The sequence below is a fragment of the Sceloporus occidentalis genome, unplaced genomic scaffold (assembly GCF_023333645.1).
Source record: "Sceloporus occidentalis isolate IW3139 unplaced genomic scaffold, rSceOcc1.0.p SCAF_3, whole genome shotgun sequence".
Lineage (NCBI taxonomy): Eukaryota > Metazoa > Chordata > Lepidosauria > Squamata > Phrynosomatidae > Sceloporus > Sceloporus occidentalis.
This window is the reverse complement of record NW_028316983.1, coordinates 139,546,362-139,567,416: the sequence shown is the minus strand read 5'-3', so window position 1 is coordinate 139,567,416 and position 21,055 is coordinate 139,546,362. Positions and strand designations below refer to the sequence as shown.

Below are 21,055 nucleotides of genomic sequence, written 5' to 3'. Positions count from 1 at the left end.
ATTTTATAAATTCCTTTTCCACACCTCAACCCTTTCTAAATTCTGCTCTGAGGGCTTAGAAATCAACCATGTGAGAAGTGGTGGTAGTAGCAGAGATAGATGCCAGAGTGGGCAAAAACTGGCTCCTTATCCCCTTCCTTCAAATGGGATGCCTCACAAGAGGCCAGCCTTTTACATGTGGACATGAGGGGGGGCACTCAACACAGTATATGAACAAAAAAAATTGTTTGTTTATGTTCATATTTTTGTTCACACATTCATGTATATTCATATTTTAATATTTTATAAGGAAATAGATCTCTTTCTCCTTTATCTTCATCCTTCAGGCAGAGGCTACAAGGCCCAACCCTTTCCCTTCCCCTCCAGGACAGAAAAAAGCTTGGGGAACAGAGAAGGAAAGAGTAGTAATGGCTTCCAAGTCTCATGGCCCCTTTCAGCAGTTCTCATGCTCTCCGGGGGTCTCACCCCACAGTTTGAGAAGCACTGGCATAGGGGCAATTCAGGATCTGAACACAGGACTAAACATTCTAAATGGGACTCCCAAATAACATTCAGCCCAAACACTGATGTATCAGAAATTTGCTCAGCATTGGAATGAAGCTGCATTATACCCTGTCAGACCACTATCATAGTCATCATTGTGTTTGTATCACGCTTGCTCTATGGTCTACATCAAGTGCTACATATATAGCATCCATATTATACTAATAAAAGCCCTGTAAATTATACAAGTGCTGTTATCTCTGTTAAAGACTGACTGGAAAAACACTTGGGGAAAGAGTATGCAAAAAAATTTGGCTTTTTATAAGTTCACTGTTGATCTGTTAATTGGGAATATTCATTCAGTTAAAATGATGTATTACAAGCTGAAAGTCCCTCGTTCACAAATCTGCAATCAATTCACTGATGATTTGAATAAATAAATATAAATTCAGTGGTGAAACAGACTGCCCCAAGAGAGAGACAGGTTGGGGCTGTAGCAACCACATGTCATGGCTCCAAGCCATGTTTTTCCCAGCCCCAAAAGAAGTGGCAAATTGCCACTCCTTTTTGAGCCAGCAAAAAAAAAAAAAAAACAGCTTTTCACTCCCTTCCATGTCTTTACAGTGTTGTTACGGTGTGTGGCGTGTAAACACTCGGCCACTGGAGTGCCCTGAAGCCAGCTCATGTGTGGGTGGGTTGGCAGCATGATGCTGGCTTCTGGGCAGCTTCAGAGTGTGCAGCTTCAGAGTGTGCAGCATCAAAATGCTGCACTCTGAAGCTGCCTGGAAGCCAGCGTAGGAGGGTGGTCTGTTTCCCTTAGTTGCATTTAAATGATATAAATAAAGCAAAAAATAAGATGACTTAGGAAAAATCAATATTTTTCAGTTTCTTCTCCCACCTCCTCCTAGGCTTTAATAAGAGATAACAGCACCAGAATAACTTATACATGCAGCTGTCCAAGGCCATTTTTGTGGTACCCATTGCATTGTCTTGATGCCACCCAAAGTTCTCTCTCTCTTTGGCGGGTTATAGACCGCCGAAAAGCGGCGGTCTGGCTCCGCCGCCGCTTGCAGCGTCCGGGAGATGCAGCCTTTAAATGGCGCAACTCCCGGACGCTGCAGAGAAGGAGCGCGGAAATCGCGCTCCTTCTCGGGCCCCGGAAGAGGCACCGCAAGTGCCAAAGGGCGCACTCGCGGCGTCACTTCCGGTGCGCCACGTGCGGACGCAGAGCATCCGTTACGTCAATATGGCGGCCCCCATGTGGAAAGGGCACTGCCATATTGTACGTATTCCATACGTACTAGGGCTAGGGGGGTGCAGAAGCACCGCCCCTTCCTAACCCTAATACATATGGAATACGTATTTTTTGGCGGTGTGTGTAACCCGCCTTTGTTTTGAAAATACAGCTGTTGCATTCCTGCTCCTCCTTTTTCTCCAGAAAGCTCCTTCTGCTTCTTTGGGTTTTGTCTATCATCTGTGGTTTCTCTTCCATTTCGCTCTTGCCTGTATTATAAAGAAAGGTGCTTTGGGACTCTTTTTCTGTAGAGGGCCATCAGTCACAGATGGATTTTAGAAGCACTTGTGGTGGTGGTGCCAGCTGTCACACCACAGCATCTCAGTTCATTAATAGTCAGTCACTGATTTGGATCCAGCATTCCATCAACAGAATGCCAGTCATACAATAGGATGATCTCAAATCTCAGCTTCTCCTTTCTCCTGTATTTCCTTTCTTCTGGTTGGGTTCACATTTAAAAGTTTTAACAGGTGTTGAGACACACAATACTTTTCAGAATGCAATTATTATGATGACATCACAGTCCAGTAATAGAATTTTATAGACACAGGGTTCCAAAGTTCTGGCAGAGTTGCACTGGAGGACCTAAAGTTTCCTAGACATTAATAAATCCGTGAATAATCAAATCCTCAAAAGTCAAATTTGCAAGTGTGGAGGCCTAATTGTACATCACTTAAAAAAAAACAACACCCTTCTGCTGTAGTAACTTACAAGGCAAAGTCTTGCCTACACAAAAAGTTCTTTGCTGGTGGAAAGACAGTAGATTGGGGGAAGGGGCAACCGAGCTTCATGTGGGAAGGAATTTCACAAGTGAGGAACAGTCACTGAGAAAGCTCTCTCTCCTGTTGTCACCAAAAGTATCTGTGGTAGTAATAGAAAAGCCCCCCAGACCCCAAAATGCTCTAAAAGTCAGGGAGGCTCATAATATCAAATGTATTATTTCAGCTGGTGTCTGGAGCCAAGCTTTATAGAGCTTTAAAGGTCATAACCAGCATTTTGAATTATGCATAGTAACAAATGTTAGATTAATCTATACAGAGGAGTTCAATATTACTAAATTGCACATTAAAAAACAATGTGGTTAACAGCACAAGACAATTCCTTTGTGATGCTGATATATCTCCCTCTTGGTTTCCTATACTTATTGCTTCCTCTTTTTTATATCTTGGACTATTGCTATGGTCTAAGACCATTTATTATGAATTCATACCTTAGTTTTGTTCCTTCAGGCACTACTGCTGTCATGGCCACTTTGGAAATAACATCATTTTCTCTTGTTTTACTCATGCTACTTTCACTGATGCTCTAACTAATTTTAATTGAATCAATTATCATAATGATAGTAACCTCCTACCAGCTACCCTGTTGTTGGAAACCAAGAAATCTGAGTTTACATAATTATGCAATGGGTGAGGGAAACATTCTGTCTGTAAAAAACTATGTTGTACGCCAAAAACTGTGTGGACATGGACAAAATACAGTGTTCAATGTACTGGGCTATTTTAAGAAATCTAAGAAGAAGTAGACATTATTTAATGGGGAAAGGAAGATGCAAAAAGAGCATTCAAATCAACAAACTTCAGTGTCAATTTATTAAAAATAAAATGAGGAGAATGGAGACTAATAATCCTGTGATCCACACAGAGATGAAACACAAACAAGTAAAATAAATATGCTCAAAATACTCTGCACACTCTTTCCTCACCAGAACCTGGAAGAAACAAGTTAATGTAGTCAGCTGTAATGTGTTAAATGTAATGACTTTTTAAAAGTGGTAACAAAGGCATAATGGAGTTCCATTTTAAAGTAACACATCAAGTAGAAATAACATAATTTTTGTGGAGGCTTCCCACTCCAGCAGGGGCATTGCACCAAGACAGGAAACCAAACACCAGGTTATCAGTTATAAAATTGGCCACAATTTTAATGCAAATATTACAATAAACATATGGTTATAAAATATGCACATATCAATAAGGAGGAGGGAACACAGGGCCTGATGATTCAAAACCAAACGCTGCTCTACATGGGTGGTTCAATAATAATAAAAATAATATTTATTCATATCCTGCCTCTCCAAGCAGATCAAAGAAGCTAACAATAATAAAACAACATTAAAATACAGTAAAACATCATAACCCATAAACCCTCCTATCCACAATAAAATACATTTTAATTATAAACTATGCAGGGAAAGTTGGGGAGCAATTGATGGGAGGCCACTGAGAGGCTAGTCTGGGAATGCCTGCTGGAAGAGATATGTCTTGACCACCTTTTTAAAGAAGCCAAGACTGACAATATGTTGGATTTTCTCCAGCAGGCTATTCAATAACTTGGGAGCAGCAGAAGAAAAGGTCCTCTGGGTAACTGCCACCAGCCTAGTTTTTTGCTGGCTGCAGTACATTTTTACCACAGGAACTCAGTTTGTGGGGCGGATTGTATGAAAGATGGCGATCCCGTAAGTAAGCTGCGCCCAAGCCATGAAGGGCTTTAAATGTTATAACCAACACCTTGTACTGTGCCCAGAAGCTAATAGGCAGCCAGTGCAGAGATTTTAATATAGGTGTTAAATGATAATTACTTAGATCTCCTGTTGACCAATCTGGCTGTCATATTTTGAATTAATTGAAGTTTTTGGACTAGGTGCAAGGGCAGCCCTATGTAGAGCACATTGCAGAAGTTGTCGTGAGGTTACCAGTGCATGTACCATAGCTTTTAGGTCCTCAAGTTCCAGGAAGGGGTGCAGTCGACGTATCAACTGAAGCTGATAATAGGTACTCCTGGCTGTTGCATCTATCTGAGCTAACATCTGGAGCGACGGATCCAGGAGCACCCCCAAGCTGCAAACACAATCCTTTAGGGGAAGTGTGACCCCATCCAGACCTGGTTGACAAATCTCCATACCTGAGTTAGGGGCTCCAACAACAAATACCTCTCTCTTATCTGGATTCAGTTTCAGTATGTTTTTCCTCGTGCAGTCCATTACCACCTTAAGACATTCATTTAGAGATGTCATCCTTAATTAATGCTGTAGTTTGAGGCATGGAGGGATATATCTGGGTGTCATCAGTGTACTGATAGCATCCCGCCCCATGCCTCTGGATGATCTCTCCCAGCGGTTTCATGTAGATGTTAAATAGCATTGGGGGCAGGATAGCACCCTTTTGGAGGATCAACTGTCCTGAAGCATCACCATCTGGAATCTACTGAGAGATAGGACTTGAACCACTGTAATACAGTGCCCCCAATCTCCAATTCTCTCAGGTGTTCCAGAAGGATACCATGATCGATGGTACTGAAAGCCACTGAGAGGTCCAAAAGTACCAAGATGTTTACACTTCCCCTGTTGATACTCAGGTGGAGATCATAGCAGTCTCCACTCCGTATCCTGTCCTGAAGCCAGTTTGAAATCAGTCTAGATCAGGGGTCCTCAAACTCCATCCCTCCAGGTATTTTGGACTTCATCTCCCGGAAGCCTCAGCCAATCACCGCACACATGCAAGTGTCCTTCCTACCTCAGGATTCTACAGTCAATCTGAATAGCCTTCCAGAGCCCTACAAAGGCTCCTCCTTCCTCTTTGTCCCTCAGCCAATCACCACCCACATGAAAATTTTCTTCCTACCTCATAATGCCCTCCCTGACAGCTTGGCCAATGATCTGGGATGCTGGGAGCTGAAATCCAAAACATCTGGAGAGCTGGAGTTTGAGGACCCCTGGTCTAGATAATCTGTTTCATCCAAGATGGTTTGAAGTTGAAGAGCAATAGCCCTCTCAATCACCTTGCATAAAAATGGAAAGTGAGAGACTGGTTTATAATTATTCATGGCCAAGGGATCTAGGGAGGGCTTTTTCAGAAGTGGCTGCACTATCGCTACTTTTAGGCAGGATGGAAAATAGACCCCCCCCCCAAGCTGTACCCTAGTGTTATGGCATGGCTTTTCTTGCCAAAGCATCATCTGGGTACAGCCAGTTCCAATGCAGGTCCCAGAACTCGCTTCGGCAGATATTTTTCAAAGTTGGGAGCTTTCCAACTTTGTAAAATAGCCACTGAAGTGAGTTCAGGGACCCGCATTGGAGTCAGGCTGTACCCGGATGGTGGTTTTGAGGAGAAAAGCCATGTAATAACACCAGGGTAGAGCCTGAATGAAGCTTGAATTTGGTAGCAGTAAATGCTTTTTTCAGCTGTGCGATAACCTCCTACTTCTAAGGAAGTGCAATCACTTGCACAATAGTTTTCATGCTAGTGGAGTACACCAGTGTCCATTTTGTTTTGGAGTTTTCAGTTGTACAAATAGCCCTTGGTGGTAGTGGTGCGAATGCTTTGCCTCCTATGGGAGCAACTACCACACTCTCCTTATCTCAAGGTAATTTTCTTACCCAGTGACACATGAATGAGGAGGCAAGAACTCATAGTAATAAGATGATATGGCTGTCTCTTCAGTATTTCTCAAACATTCAATCCCTGCTTATTTATTTGAACACCCTTGCTCACAGATGCTGCTGACATCTCTGTAGCACATCCAAGTTCCAGCACAATGCTGATGTGAACCCTTGAATCCACAGATGTTGTTAGACTTCGGCTCCCAGATGCTCCAGCCAGTTTGGTCTTGGTAACTGATTCTGTAAGCTGTAGTCCCACAACATCTGGGGACATGCGCTTAGGACATGATTACTCAGTGGAACTGGGTGGTCTTGCCATTTGTTAAAGTAGTATTGCAGCAGCATACTGACACACATACCCATCTGTTTCCAGTGTAGATTGAGCAGGTCAAATGCAGGTCAGATGGTCATTGCAGATTCTTTAAATCATCCCTAAGTCTTGCCAAATGATTGTTGCTGATCTGCCCATATAGCTATATTTCAGCAATATATTTTATAGTTTAGAGTAGACTTTTAAAACTGCACATCTTTCTTAGTGACGTAACAACAATTTCTCACTCTTTTCAGATGGTCAGTGATGCCCTCCTTTACTGTTACAGAAATAAAACAATAGGAATTAATGCCTGTTGTTTTATAAACCCAGGTAAAAACATGTCACGTTAACATATTTTGTTAACATATAACATAACATATAACTCATAACATGACATGATATGTTAACCACCAGCACTGCATACAGTTGTGTTTAGCACCCAGGCTCTTCTTTCTTCTCTAAAAGTGATCTCTGAAGGTGTTTTTCTGAAGGGTTTACTTTCTAACCATACACAGCTGCAGACAGAGGAACGTGAAATGTAGTAGACAGGGCTACACAAAAACATAAACATTGGTTTGTAAAATACTGATTTTGAATTTCAACACAGAAAACGTGAGTCCTGTCCAGAGTTCAAGCTGTATTTCCAATTGGAAGGTGCAGCATTAAGTGAGGAACTGAATGGACGTTTCCATAAACTAAAGGCCACATAATTGTTATTTTGGGGATGCAAATACCCTGTGTGTTACGGATCACAGAAGCAAAGTGCTTGGGGGTTCCAGTTAGGCTAACAGGAGGGTCCTTTTGTGATGAAATGTTGCATAAATAATAACAGAGGGGAGGGCTCTGTTCACTGTTGCCATGGAGACCTTTGTGCCTGACTGAATTCTATTCTTTCCTACTTTAAGGCTGCCGCCACTGAGTCTTGAAGTGTCTCTGTATTTTACACCCTTTTCTTGTCTTTTTTCTCCCCTGCAAATGTTTTAATGCTTACACACCAAAGAAGACTGCTGATCTGCATTATGTGGATGGTCAGGATGGTCCCTAGCCTTCATGATTTCAAACCTTGTACTTTTATTTTATATACGATGAAAGGAACAAAATGACTAGACCTGCTTGAAGGTACCGCTTTGGAAAGAAGGAAAACTCACTCTTCAGCTTTGTCGACTGGGTTTATTTCCATAAACTGTTGCGATTATTCCCCCCCCCCTTTTTTTTTTTCTTTTCCTTTTTTACTTTTTGGAATTGATCAAGAAATGTTAGTTTGCAAAGTGTACGGCAAAGGTAAAAAAAAATGAGAAGAAGCTAAACTGATCTGTCTCTTTGTTGTAGTCATTTCATGTGTAAATTTTTCATGAAAGTGTTTTCAGGCCAGCTTTCTGAAAGTTGTACTGCTATAATATGTCAGAAACAAGCCAGCTGGCTCTGATGGGCAATAGTTGTGTATTGTTTTCTTTAAGTTTTTAAGTTTCATATCAAAATAATATCACTCACTAAAGTAAATTTCTTAAGACTAGTTTGCACTTTCATTGAAATAAAACTCACCCATAGTTTCAACCATTTTAAAATAGATTATTATTATTATTATTATTATTATTGTGTTTTCTTCTGTGTTCATTGATGTACTATTAAATATAAGACTGTTGTGATTATAGGTGTACAAACTTCGAGGACAGCTGCATTTTAAATTTCTTAGGTCCACCATTCTGGGAAATATTTATTTGTGACTGTTGTTTTATTTGTTTCATATATTCTGTTTGGAAAAAATCCAGGGAAAGTCCATTTGAATTAAGACCTAAGAATTTAGGTTCCATGGTTAGTTATTTCTCCACTTTCTCTCCCATTTGATCATTGACCCTGTTATTATTTTGAGATGTAAACCTGTCCCTTTGCATATTCACCCACTTTCTATTCATTTCTTCTGGCTATAGCTTTTGTACTTGATGCTTTGTAGTTGAACTAGAATTCATACTTTATTTAATGTAAATTTAATGTAAAACAGGCCCCAAACTATTAGCTTCCTATGCAGTTTGCATTCATAGAAATCTGCTAATATAGAAAAGTATAGACTATGGACAGTTACTTTATGATAGCGTGTGATTCTAACATTACAGTTGTTCAGTAAATCCCACAGCCAAAGAAGACTGTGAGTGACTGCTCAGCAAATTAAATAAATGAAGTGTTCCCAGTCTATGGATATGCCTAAAATGTCCGTTGCTGACTTCACCGCTCTCCCAACTTGTACCCACAGCTCTAATCTGTGTACCCTTTTAAAAGAGAGGTTTAATGCAATGCCTTGTTGCTGGTGCCAGGTTTTCAATGCAAAACAAAACAACATCCCATCACGCCTCTCGACTTTCTTAATTACCAAGCCAAGAAGGCATAGTAAAGTATGGTACTGCCTTTCACAAAATTAATTCCCATAAAACATACTACTTTTTGAATTGTTTTAGAGATTTTTGGTATGTTGCCAGCAAAACGTTACAGAGGGAAAGTATATGACGAATAATAGTTCCATAAAATTACCTGGGCTAAATAAAGGATATGGCATATACTGTAACTTGATAATGCTTGGTCAGAAAGCAACAGTAGAAACCAATATAGCTCTGCAATACTCAGCACAATTACAATAATGAAATATATGGAAATAATATTTTTTAATATGCCCCTAACCGATAAGCACATCACATGTTTGCTTGTTCTTTCCCCCTGTTCTCAGAGATATTTTTTTTGCTCTGACACCAGTAAAGCTTAGCTGGTTAATCCTATGCTAAATATGTTATTTGCATTTTAGTGATATACATGGGGAGGGAACAAAGTTACATTTTCTAGTTCTTAAAACTACAATAAAGTTGCATTAATCATATTTTGATTGGGAAATCTCCTTATCTACGGAGAATGCAATTGAAATTATTAAGTGTTCCGTGTTTTAGAAGTGTTTCCTCAGTCAGCCCAAGCCTTGTTGAAATCTGTTTAAGATGTATGCGTTATTATTTGTTCTTCCTAGGAACACATTTGACTGATATGAACAGAGATAAGCTAATTTATTTTGCTCTTCTGCTGAGTGAAACTTCAAAGTCTGTTTCTTGAAGAAAAAATGGTTTCTTTTATTACATGGATGTCATCATATAAAACTTACTTCACTTAAATGGATTTTGAAATGAGTTGGGCTCCCTGGTATGATTTCTGAAATAATATCCTGAAATTTTATTGATTTCAAAGTGCCATCAACAATCATTCTGTGATTATATTTTGAACTATGCAAATGATGAAGCCCCAGAAATATTGGTTCTCTCAAATGTTTCAGTCCCTCATTTCATGTTCAGCCTTCCTTTTACAAAATGCTTGGGATCAGAAGTGTTTTGGATTTTGGATGGTTTTGGATTTTGGAATATTTGCATATACATAATGAGATATCTTGGAGATGGGACCCCAGTCTAATCATGAAATTCATTTATGTTTCATATGTACCTTATACACATAGCCTGAAGGTAATTTACACATGATATTTTTTAATAATTTTGTTCACGAAATAAAGATTGAATACACTGAACCATCAAAAAGCAAAGGTGTCACTATCTCTGCTGTTCACATGGAAGATTCTGGATTTTGGAGTATCTTGGATTTTGCAATTCCCAAAAAGGGATACTCAAACTGAATTTATTTCTTACTCCACCATGTGACTATGAACAAGCACAGCAAGAGCTGTTTCTTTATCTCTTCTGAGACAGCCGTGCATGAACCACCACAAGCAAATAGGAGCAATCAGCTAAGGTATGCATATGAAAAGAAGTCTTTTATTTCTTCAACACCTTACTGGGGTTCACATTACAGGAAAAGAGAAACTTTTCCAGCTGTGGAGATTATTGCACATGCTTAATTTTCATCATTTTCCTGATGGGATACATGCAGGTTTCACTTCAAAGATGGGTCTTACTGCATTCTCCCATATGCAGCCCATATGCAACCCAGGCGTATCCCACAGCTTTTCAAAGATCGGATTTTCCCCCCTTTGAAAAGTCACTGGATAAGCCCAGTTGCAGACAGGCTTCAGCCCGTCCACAAATGGGACAATGCAGTAAGACCTGTCTTTGAAGTAAAACGTATGTGTATCCTGTCTGGAAAATGATGGGATAAAGTGGTGCAATAATCTCCTGTGTCTCTTGAACACAGGATCTGTGTATGGCCTAGGTATGTTTGTGCCATAAACTACTAATATTTTTCATAATAGTAACAGAGAATCAAGTTTCTAGGCCGAAACCTTCGTAGATCAATATAATCCATTAAAGTCACACATGTCCTCTATGGCATGGTGCAACTCCCATCAGCTTAGACTAGTAATTACTACTATGTGTAGGACATGGATCTGTCTTTGATGGAAGTTCAGAAATGTCAGTTAGTTCAAAACATGGCTGCAAGACTACTGCAGAACTGGGCATTATAATAATATTATGCCAGTACTGTGCCAGTTTGACTGGCTCTGTGTGTGTTTCAGTCCGAATGCTAGTTTAACTTACAAAGCTCTTCACTCCCCAGAGCTCCAATGAATCTGAACAACGACTTTTCCTCATATGTTCCTGAAATCACTATCAGTGATCCCAACTTAAGTGCTCTTACTTGCTGTGATTCATTAAGTGGTTGCTTCTGAATGGGCCTTTTCAGTGATATCCTCCATTTGTGGCAGGTTTTCTTATTTAAAATGCTAGGCAAGGACCTTTTTTTTTACTTTCTCAAGCTTTTTGAATTTTTCACCATTTCACTGATACAGTTTATAGTGTTCATGGTTGTTTTATCTTTAAGATTTTATTTTTAAATTATTCATTGTTGATTTGGGTTTTTTAGTCTTTGCTGTGACAAAGTGTGTTTTCCTGTTGTTTATTTTGATTGCATTTAATTATATTTAATTTTATTGTGCTTGACATTATAATTCTATGTCACTCCTTGTGCATGAGACCTTTGGTTGCATGATGATTCATAAACTGAATTTTGAAACAGTAAATAGTGTGCCCAGTTATTACTGAAAAGACCCTTGGACTGGAGGCTGCCCTGGGGACCATAAGGGTAGCTTTCCTGTAAGCTTGCGTGCATCTATACTGAAGGAATAATGCAGTTTGACACCACTTTAAGTGTTGTAGCTCCATCCTATGGAATCCTGAGATTTGTAGATTTACATGGTCTTTAGCCTTCTCATCCCAAGAATGAGGGTGCCTCATGAAACTATAAATCCCAGGGTCTGTAGTATGAAGCCATGGCAGATAAAATGGTGTCAAACTGCATTATTTGTCCAGTATAATGTACTCTCAGACTGTGAGCCACCAATTGCATGTCTGTGTTCTAGGCCTTCTAGTGCAAAGGCCTTCATAAAGTAATGATGTAGTGAAGGAAAGCATGGGAATAATAATAATAATAATAATAATAATAATAATAAAACTGATTCTGTACTTCCGGTTTTGTAAACATGGAGCAAACTCATGTTTTCACTGAGATGAATTAATATATTTGTCTTGTAATAAAGGGTGTGTAGGCATTTCTTTCTCTGTCATTTTTTTTTACTGAATACTGAATCAGCTTTGTGATTCATTTATAAAGTATTTCTAAATAGCATTAACTGATTCTTTGTATAAAATCTTTTTGTTTATGCATTCTGGAAACCATACATCAAATTAATCTAGAGCCTAATTCATATATCATTTTAGCTTCAGAATTGTTATGTCAATAGGAGGATGCTTTAAATTACATTCTTGGGTGAGAAATCATTTACATGAAGCAGAATCCTATATGATATCTGAAATATTACTCAAGCCCTGGAACCTTCTATGCTTATAAAATGAATTCCCCTGATGTTGAAATACTCCAAAGCCACAAGGAGACTCTATAGGACTAAAGTAACATATAAATCCAGCCACAGCTGTTGTTGGATAAATGCCATTGATTTTAGGAGTAAAAGTTCAGGTTAAGTCATCTTCTGTTCATAAGAGTATTGAATGGGATAAACTTTGATCATATTAAAGCTGATGAGAATAGCTGCCTTTAAAACTACCTGAGGCAGGGGTATGATCAAACCACATAGATGTTCACAGAACCATGAAGTAACTTGAGCTTTCTTTCCTTCCCACAAACATTATTATCAAGTAACACAATCCCTTGTATTGTTTTTCTGCTTCCTTTGTAGCTGTTCTGCTTTTTCTTCAAACACTTTCTCTATTATTAACAAACAAAGCACCTTTGTGAAATAAGTCACCCAAGCTCACTAATATTTCGGTATATTCAAAATGTAGAAATAAGTATAATGTGAGATCTATAGGGTATTTTAAAAGCAGCTGAAAAGGTGGAACAGCAGAGCATTACTTAGGATTATCCCTGCCAAATCAAGACAGTTGTAGGTATATTTTTTGCCCATACTTCCCCAATTTTGTTTTTCATTCTGATTTTTCCAGTTATTTGATTGCTTTTTGTTATGTGTGTGGGAGTTATCAATACAGCTTAGATGTTTGAAGGACTTGTTACCAGGAGTTTTCAATAGTAACAATCAAGCAACAATGTATATAATATTGCTTGATTGCTATTTTCAAAAAGTCCAGATAGATGGATAGATATTACAGCTTCCTTGTTCTCTGAGAGTTATATGCATTTTATGAGGATTCCTGAAGTGATTCATGCTTTGGGAGCTCTTGACTACCCTCCTTTGACCATTTCTGTTAAACAGGTTCTTCCTGTTAAAAATGCTCTGTAATTCAAAATGTAATATGCTGCCTCAGGTTCACAGAAAGGCAATGAGGCTGATAAGAGGTATTGAGAATAAAACATATGGAGAAAGGTTGGAGGAGTTGGGCATGTTCAGCTTGGTGAAGACAGGGGTGACATGAGGGACAGGCCTGTTCTCTGCTGTCTCAGAGAGTAGGACCAGGTCTTATGGTTTGAAGTTACAGGCGAGTAGATTTCAATTGAACATTAGAAGGAACTTCTTGACAGTCAGCGCAGTTTGGAAATGGAACCAGTTGCCTAGAAAAGTGATGGGGTCTCCTTCTCTGGACATCTTCAGAAAGAGAGTGGACAGCTGCTTGCTGGGCATGCTTTAAATGGAGATCCTGTGTTGATCAGGGAGTTGAACTAAATGCCGCATGAGGCCTCTCTCTACTCTGTGAAGGCTGGAGATTCCTCCTTTGTTTCAGTAAAATGATGTATAATGAAAGCCTTCTTCCACAAAAAAAGATTTTTAAAGTTAGGGCAAAGAAAGAGCAAGGAAAGAAGAAGGTCACTGCTGTGGGTGGCCTGTGCAGCCCCCAAAACAGAAGAGGGGGCTTTGAGACTTTTTCTTTAAGTTTACAGATATTGCCCTGATCATATTTATGTCCTTGTGTTTTTGAAAGGAACCTACTGATTATCTACATCAACTTGTACCATTTCAATTGCAAAACATACTTGAGATAATGTATTTTCGTGTCTAAGAAAAGGTGTGTGTGTGTGTGTGGAGAGAGGACTACTATTTAAACTGTATATACATTAGATTTAAAATAAATCAGCAAGTCTTGAATGATAAAAAAGTCAGGGATCAAGAATGGAGATGAACTATGCATACCTCTGGGCTTTTATAAATAAATGTTATTGGATTTTAACTAATTTGAGAGTAAGTTGATTGCTTTAAGCAATCATTAGATTCTACAGTATTATGGGAAGAGACTTCTGAAATATTTGTAGAGATTTAGATCCCTTACACCCTCATATGTGCTGAATCATCTGATTGAAAAAAAGATGATTAGATTATTCATGATAGATTATTTATAAATCCCTGTATTAAAGAAACACAGAGAATATATTGAACAAATATGGGGGAAAGTATCATGATTTGTTTCAGCTGAATATAAGAAAACATGTGTCATATTTTCCCTGTTTGCACATTCTTCATATTTTATCTCTCAGTTAATTTGTTGTGCTGTAGAATATTTTAAGCTTGTTTGTTGATGAAGTGGTGCTAGCAATTTCAAGTAGAACAAATACACATTAAACAAGAAGCACTATGTGTATTCATCTGAGGGCCATACAAAAATGCTTTCTGGAAAAATTGTGACAGAAATTCCCCGCGGTTTTTCTTCCTTATTTTACAAAATAAAACCAACTTAGAATTGAATATACCCATAGGATGATTGGCAGTAATCTAACATTTGTGGCCATGATGCATATCCCCTAACCCCTACAGCCTGCTAATACCTATGAATGGAAGAGAATATATAGAAGCAAAAATTGTCCCTACAGTTTTCCTCACTAGGAGGAGGCATTTGTGTCCACATGTAAAAGTGGCAGCAAAACAACTGTCAAAATCTCTTCCCCACAGACAAAATATGTACATACAAAACACATTGTTGAGTGTTCCAGTCATAGAACTCCCATATAATTTGTAGGGTTTTTAATACCTTTAGCCAATTATAATAAAGGTAAAATGTTAACTTCCAAAAATATGATTCAATATGTTTATGTCTACTCTGTGTATCTGTATATGTGAGGGGTTTTTACTGACACTGGTGTTTTGTATCATATGTTAATTTCATGCTGTTTTATGAAAAACAAAATAAAAAAATATTGGTTTTACTAAGTGCTTACATCAGCTTCAAAGTTGCAGTCTGCTACATCTTGGAACTAATGTTACAAAGACTGAACTGAAAACTGCAAGCTGGTGATGATTTGTGATTGTAAAGCATCCTGCATAGGAATGAAATGAGGGCAATAGCTTCATGTGGATAAATGGTCTGGAAAAGTACATGCAAAATGTACATAACAGCAATCTTTCTAGTTATAAAATAGGTGACACGTTCTGTTTTTGCAAAATGTACATGAGATTAGGAATGTAAAAATCTTTATCAGTCTCCTCATTGTGTTACACCTCTCACGTTTGAATTTATGGATTTTTGAGCTAAGATGCACTCTATTGTGTTGCGAGTCATGGGAGGGGTGAATCTGATATTCCAGTGTGGGAATGCAAATACAGTGGGGGTGGGATTCCATCCTTTCATGCAATCAGGTTGCAAAAAAGGACAATCAAATACATTCTGCAATGTCTTCTGCCAATAAAATTTGAGGTGCCACTCTGAATTGCCTTGAATAATAGCAATAGCAATAGCAAGTACATTTCTATACCGCTTATCAGTGCACTTAAGCACTTCCTAAGCAGGTTACAAAGAAGTTTACCACACAGGTCCTCCTCGGTCCGGCCTCAGAATGGAACAGAAGGGGCAGGAACCAGTGCGGAACAAGTGGGGGACGGATTTTACCTCACACAAAAGTCCCAATTCCATTCCGTTCCCCTCTCTTCCATGCCCATTCTGTTCCAGAGGAGGCAATTTTTGAGAACTGTTCAGAATCGTCCCCTCTGGAATGGAATGGGCATGGAAGAGAGGGGAACGGAACGAGTGAGGGACTTCCTTGTATACAGTAAAATCTGTCTCCCACACGTTCTGTTCCCTTCTGTTCTGAGGTCGACATTGGACTCCTGTGCGGTAAAGTCCAAAGTGTAAACTAATTGCCCCCAACAATCTGGGTACTCATTTTAGCGACCTTGGAAGGATGCAAGCCTGAGTCAAGCTTGAGCCCTTTTGCTGGTATTGAACTTGCAACCTTATGGTTTGTGAGTGAGTGGCTGCAGTACAGGCATTTAACCACTGCATTACCAGGGCTCTTATAATAAGCAAAACTAATGTTCAGTTATCTTTTAAAATGATCTGGGACACATGGATAGAAGTGAATCAGTAGGATTTATATAAGTGCTGACATACCATTCACCAGTTAATTCAGTTGGTCTACTGTAGTTGAAATTAGCAATTGGATTTAAATAAACTTTGTTTACTAAGTGCCTCAGAGACCATCAGGAGGCCCTAACTTAGCAGGCACTCAGCAGACACTGTTCTTCACCAACCACAGCTGCCTTTCTTGGCTGAAGTATAAAAACAGGACTTCTACAGGGGCCTTACCATACAACACCCAGCAAAGGGACAGAACACCACAGAGACCATCAGGAGGCTGTAAGGGGGAAGAGGCTGCTGTGTTTGTTGCTGCCTTGGACCTCTGCTTCCATCAGTGGACTGGACTCTTTGCAGGACTGAAGCCTTGACTCAGCAGGATTGCACTGGATATAGAGAGCAAAGCCTTGTCCTTTGCGTGACAGGGACAAGGGTCTGTTATCTGTGTTGACCATTCTGGCTTTTATCATTCCCCTGTCTGTGTATTGTACTGTTTTTAATAGCTACTGCCCTGTCAAACAAAAGGAAGGCTGCGTCTTCCAGAGGAGGGAGGGGATACACAGACTCAGGGAACATCCATACAAAATAGAGATATTTTTTTCTTTCATTTTCTTTCCAAGATTTATATCCTGCCTTTCTTCCACAACGGGATGGAAACAATTAAAATAGCGAGGAAGAGGGGAGCACAAGAGGGTGTTTGTTGTCCCCAAACTGTCTCCCAGCTCAAATGGCATGGGAAGCCTTGATGACAGTACCTCCCCCCCCCCGCCAGATTGAAAATGCTGCTCCTGAATGCTAGGTCAGTGAATTCTAAAACAGCTACCATTCAGGACCTAATCCTGGATGAAAAGTTGACCTGGTGTATATTACGGAGATCTGGTTGGATGAGGTTGTGTGTGTGTGTGTTAATCTTTCTCAGCATTGCCCACCAGGCTTCTCTGTGCAGCAGAGGTTGCAGCGGTCTATCATAATTCCAGTTACTGGCTGTATAGACATGTAGGAACACCTGCCCCCCTCGGAAAGGGGATATAAACGGAGTCCCAATGAGTCTGTTCCCTACCAGGTAGTGATCAGTCCATGACAGTCCCTTTGGTATCACCCATTACTGAAAAAGACCGACCACTCTGAATAATTTCAGCCCGTCTCTAATATGCCATTATTGGGCAAGGTTCTGGAGCAAATGGTGGCCTTCCAGTTCCAGGGGTTTCAAATTATCTAGATCCATTACAATCTGGCTTCAGACCTGCCTGTGGGACAGAGACAGCTTTGGTTGCCTTGGTGGATGACCTAGGCAGGGAACTGGACAGGGTGTGTGTATTTCTGTTGGTGCTCCTAGACCTCTCAGTGGCTTTTGATATCATCGACCATAGTATCCTTCTAGACCACCTTTCTGAGATGGGCCTTGTGGGCACTTTTATGCTGTGGTTCTGGTCTTTCCTGGAGGGGTGGAGCCAGAAGATGGTGGGGGGACTCCTGTTTGACTCCTTGGCTGCTGGTCTGTGGGGTCCCTCAGGGTTCTGTTTTGTCCCCCATGTTATTTAAGATCTACATGAAACCATAGGGAGAGGACATCTGGAGGTATGGAGTGCAATGTCACCGGTATGCAGATGACACCCAATGCTATCTGTCTTTTCCATCTGATTCCAAGGAAGCTGTCTCCATATTGAACCAATGTCTGGTGTCAGTAATGGACTGGATGAAGGCAAACAAATTGAAACTTAATCCAGACAAGACAAAGGTGCTCCTGGCCAGTCATAAGGCAGATCAGGAAATAGGGACTCTGCCTGTGCTGGATGGGGTTACACGCCACCTGAAATCTCAGGTTTGCAGCTTGGGTGTGCTCCTGGACTCAACTCTGAGCCTGGATGTCCAGATTTCAGCAGTAACTAGGAGTGCATTTGCACAGCTAAAACTAGTGCACCAGTTGTGACAGTTCCTTGAGATATCAGATCTGGCTATGGTGACACATGCCTTGATTACATCCTGTTTGGGCTACTATAACACATTCTACACAGGGCTGCCTTTGGAAACTCTTTGGAAACTTCAGAGGGTTCAAAATGCCATAGCTAGAATGCTGTCTGAGGCCAGTTATAGGGAGCATATAACTCCCTTGTTGAAACAACATCACGAACTACCAGTTCATTTCCTGGCACAATTCAAAATGCTGGTTATGACCTATAAAGAGGGCTTAGGTCCAGACTATTTGAGAGATGGTGTCTCCCCATATGAACATACTAAAGCTCTAAGATCTTCAGGAGAAGGCTTTCTCTCCGTCCCACCTCAGGCCCGCATGGTGAGGACCCATCCACAGGAGGCTAGGCTGGTCCCCTCCCTGCTTGCCTTTCAAAGGTAAGTAAAACATTTTTATTCAGGCAGACTTTTAAAAATTTTGACAGCAAGGCTTTTGTATGGGGGTGAGTTTTACTTATGTTTTTAAGTTTTGTATTTTTCAATGTTAATTTTATACTGTTTTAAATGAATTATTTTAATTATTTGAAAATTTTTGTTGTAAATTTTTTAAAGTTTTTATCTTGTGAGCTGCCTTGGAATGATGATGATGATGATGATGATGATGATGATGATGATGATGATGATGATGATGATGATACATAATTATTTGAGGGGGCACATCTCACCTAGAATTCGCAGTAATACGATCGCCTTCTGAAAATCTTGTTCAGTATTAGATTGCTTCTGTCATTGTACAGGAATCCCTTTGTTGTTAATACAGTTGGTTAAAACCTGGTCATTTTGCCAAAGAGCTGTTTAATCTACCAATAGCCAGTCATATATCTATGTAAAATCCTAAATATGGCATGATGATGATAACCATAACACTTTGGTTTACCCAGTTCTTTCCCACTATAAGAGGCCACTCACCTTGTTGAGCTGTTTTAAAGCTAAGTAAATTAAACACATTAAGAATAAGAACATACAAATCCCACTGTATTCATTGGTGCTTGCAGTGTGCTCCATTCATTGAGGATGAGTTTCTAAAGAGAGGAGAGCTTCCTTATTCACAGAGGCTCTCCATGTGATTTGGAATACAGGAAAATCAGCATTTTAAACCACATGGAGAGTTTCAAAGAACAGAGGAGGGCCTGTTCTCCAGAATGCTATTCCCCACATGCTGAAAGAAATGTAAATCTACAAGGAGGCTAGTAGTCCATTACCTCATGTTTTTGGTTCAGGAACAGCTGGTAGCTTCATGTCTGTGGAGCAGTAAATCTGCTCTGGGGTTTGGCCTGAACTTTAAAGCAGATATCCAAAGTGCTGAAACTGCTAGAAGAGTTTGGATACTTCCTATACACTCAAGGCTAAAACCCAAAGCATTTTCAATACCTTACTTACACGGAAGCCACCTCCCTCCATTTCTTCAGTTTACGTACTTGGATTTGGAATGCTTGAAGAGGTCTGACCCCCATTTCTCTTCTGTAGCTTTCTGTGTTTTGGCTGGTGATGGGGATGTCCCAGCATGATTCTGGGCCACACAAGTTGTAGCATTAATGCCTGTGTGTGGGTGTTGGAGAACCTGTGAAATATATTCTCCTCTAGAGAGCTTCCACTTCACATCATCCAGGAATATTTGTTTTATGGGTCATTTGACAAACTCAGCGTAGCCTAGCATTTCAGACAGAATCTAGGAAACCTTCATTGTGATTATAGATGAATCTTAATTCATGGCCTTATTTCTGGTTTGTGCCAAGGGAAAAAAATAGTGAAATCAAAAATGCTCATGTTTTCCATTCTTTATTATGATAATACAAGCCTCTATGTTATTATAGAAGCCTACAGTGCTGATCTCCCTAACTGCCTTGAAATGTACAAAAATACAAAATTAGATTGTTCACAACTGATGACATTAACTAATTATTTGCTGCTGAGCTTGCTCTGAAAACTGTCAGTTGTAGCAGCGTTCAGAATAAAAATCAATGCAAAAGATATAAATAAAACTGCAAGGAAGGCTAAATCCAGTGCCTAAAGCTTTCAAAACTGAAATGCTGGCATCTCATCAAGGATGCAAGAGATCAAAGGGAAATCCTTAACAATATCTTAAAGTCTTGCACATTCATTGGGATTAAAGTGGCTCGATGGCTGAAATAACAATTCTTTCTGACCTTTCTCAGGAGAAAGCAGCACAGTCTCCAGAGTGCCATAGAAGGTGTAGGATTCCTTTGGAAGTGATGATTATTTACCATTGTGTTTTTTATTTTTATGAAAAGAACAAGGTAGTAGTCACTGAAGTTGTCTTATGTCAGTCATTTATTGTATTTGAATGAAATAACACATAAAAGTTATGCAAACAAAAATAAATTGGTACTTGTTTGTGACATAAGTATTCACCCCCAAGTCAATACTTTGTAGAGTCAGCTTTGGCAGAAATTATGCCATTTTTGCACATTCTTTTAACCAAAATTGCTCAAACTCATATCTCTCAGGTTGGATATGGAACATTAATAAAAAGTGACTTTCACATCTTGCCATAGATTCTCAGTTGCTTTGAGATTTGGGCTTTGACTAAACCATTCTGAGACCCTCAGGTTCTTGCTTCATCCCAGTAATAGGTCTCTTGCAGAGTGAAATAGATTTCACTTTAGAATCGTTTTGTATTTGGTTCCATCCTCCTTGTGCTCAGTCCTAACCTGTTCCCCAGTCACTGCTGAAAAAAGCATTCTTTCAACAAGATGCTGCCATCACCATGGGGATGGTGCTCTCAAGACAATTATCACTATTGGCTTTGTATCATGCATAGCACTCTGCAGAGAGGCCAAAATGTTAACTGTTTTCATCTCATCAGACCAGTGAACCTTTCCCCACAAGTTTCCTGTCTCTCCCACATGACCTTTGAAAACTCT

At 39.7% G+C, this 21,055-nt stretch overlaps 1 protein-coding gene across 9 annotated transcripts in view; it reads left to right on the top strand.

Moving 5' to 3' along the window:
* Positions 1 to 21,055, top strand: part of CTNND2 (catenin delta 2) — a 662,387-nt gene that overhangs the window by 176,778 nt on the left and 464,554 nt on the right. The window contains exon 1 of one of the 9 annotated variants that reach the window (XM_089516459.1): positions 7,679 to 7,752. The exons of the other annotated variants lie outside the window; for them this stretch is intronic. The gene's annotated coding sequence lies outside the window, so the exon portion shown is untranslated. Of the gene's footprint in view, positions 1 to 7,678; positions 7,753 to 21,055 lie in introns of those variants that run through there. 9 annotated transcript variants of the gene reach the window in all.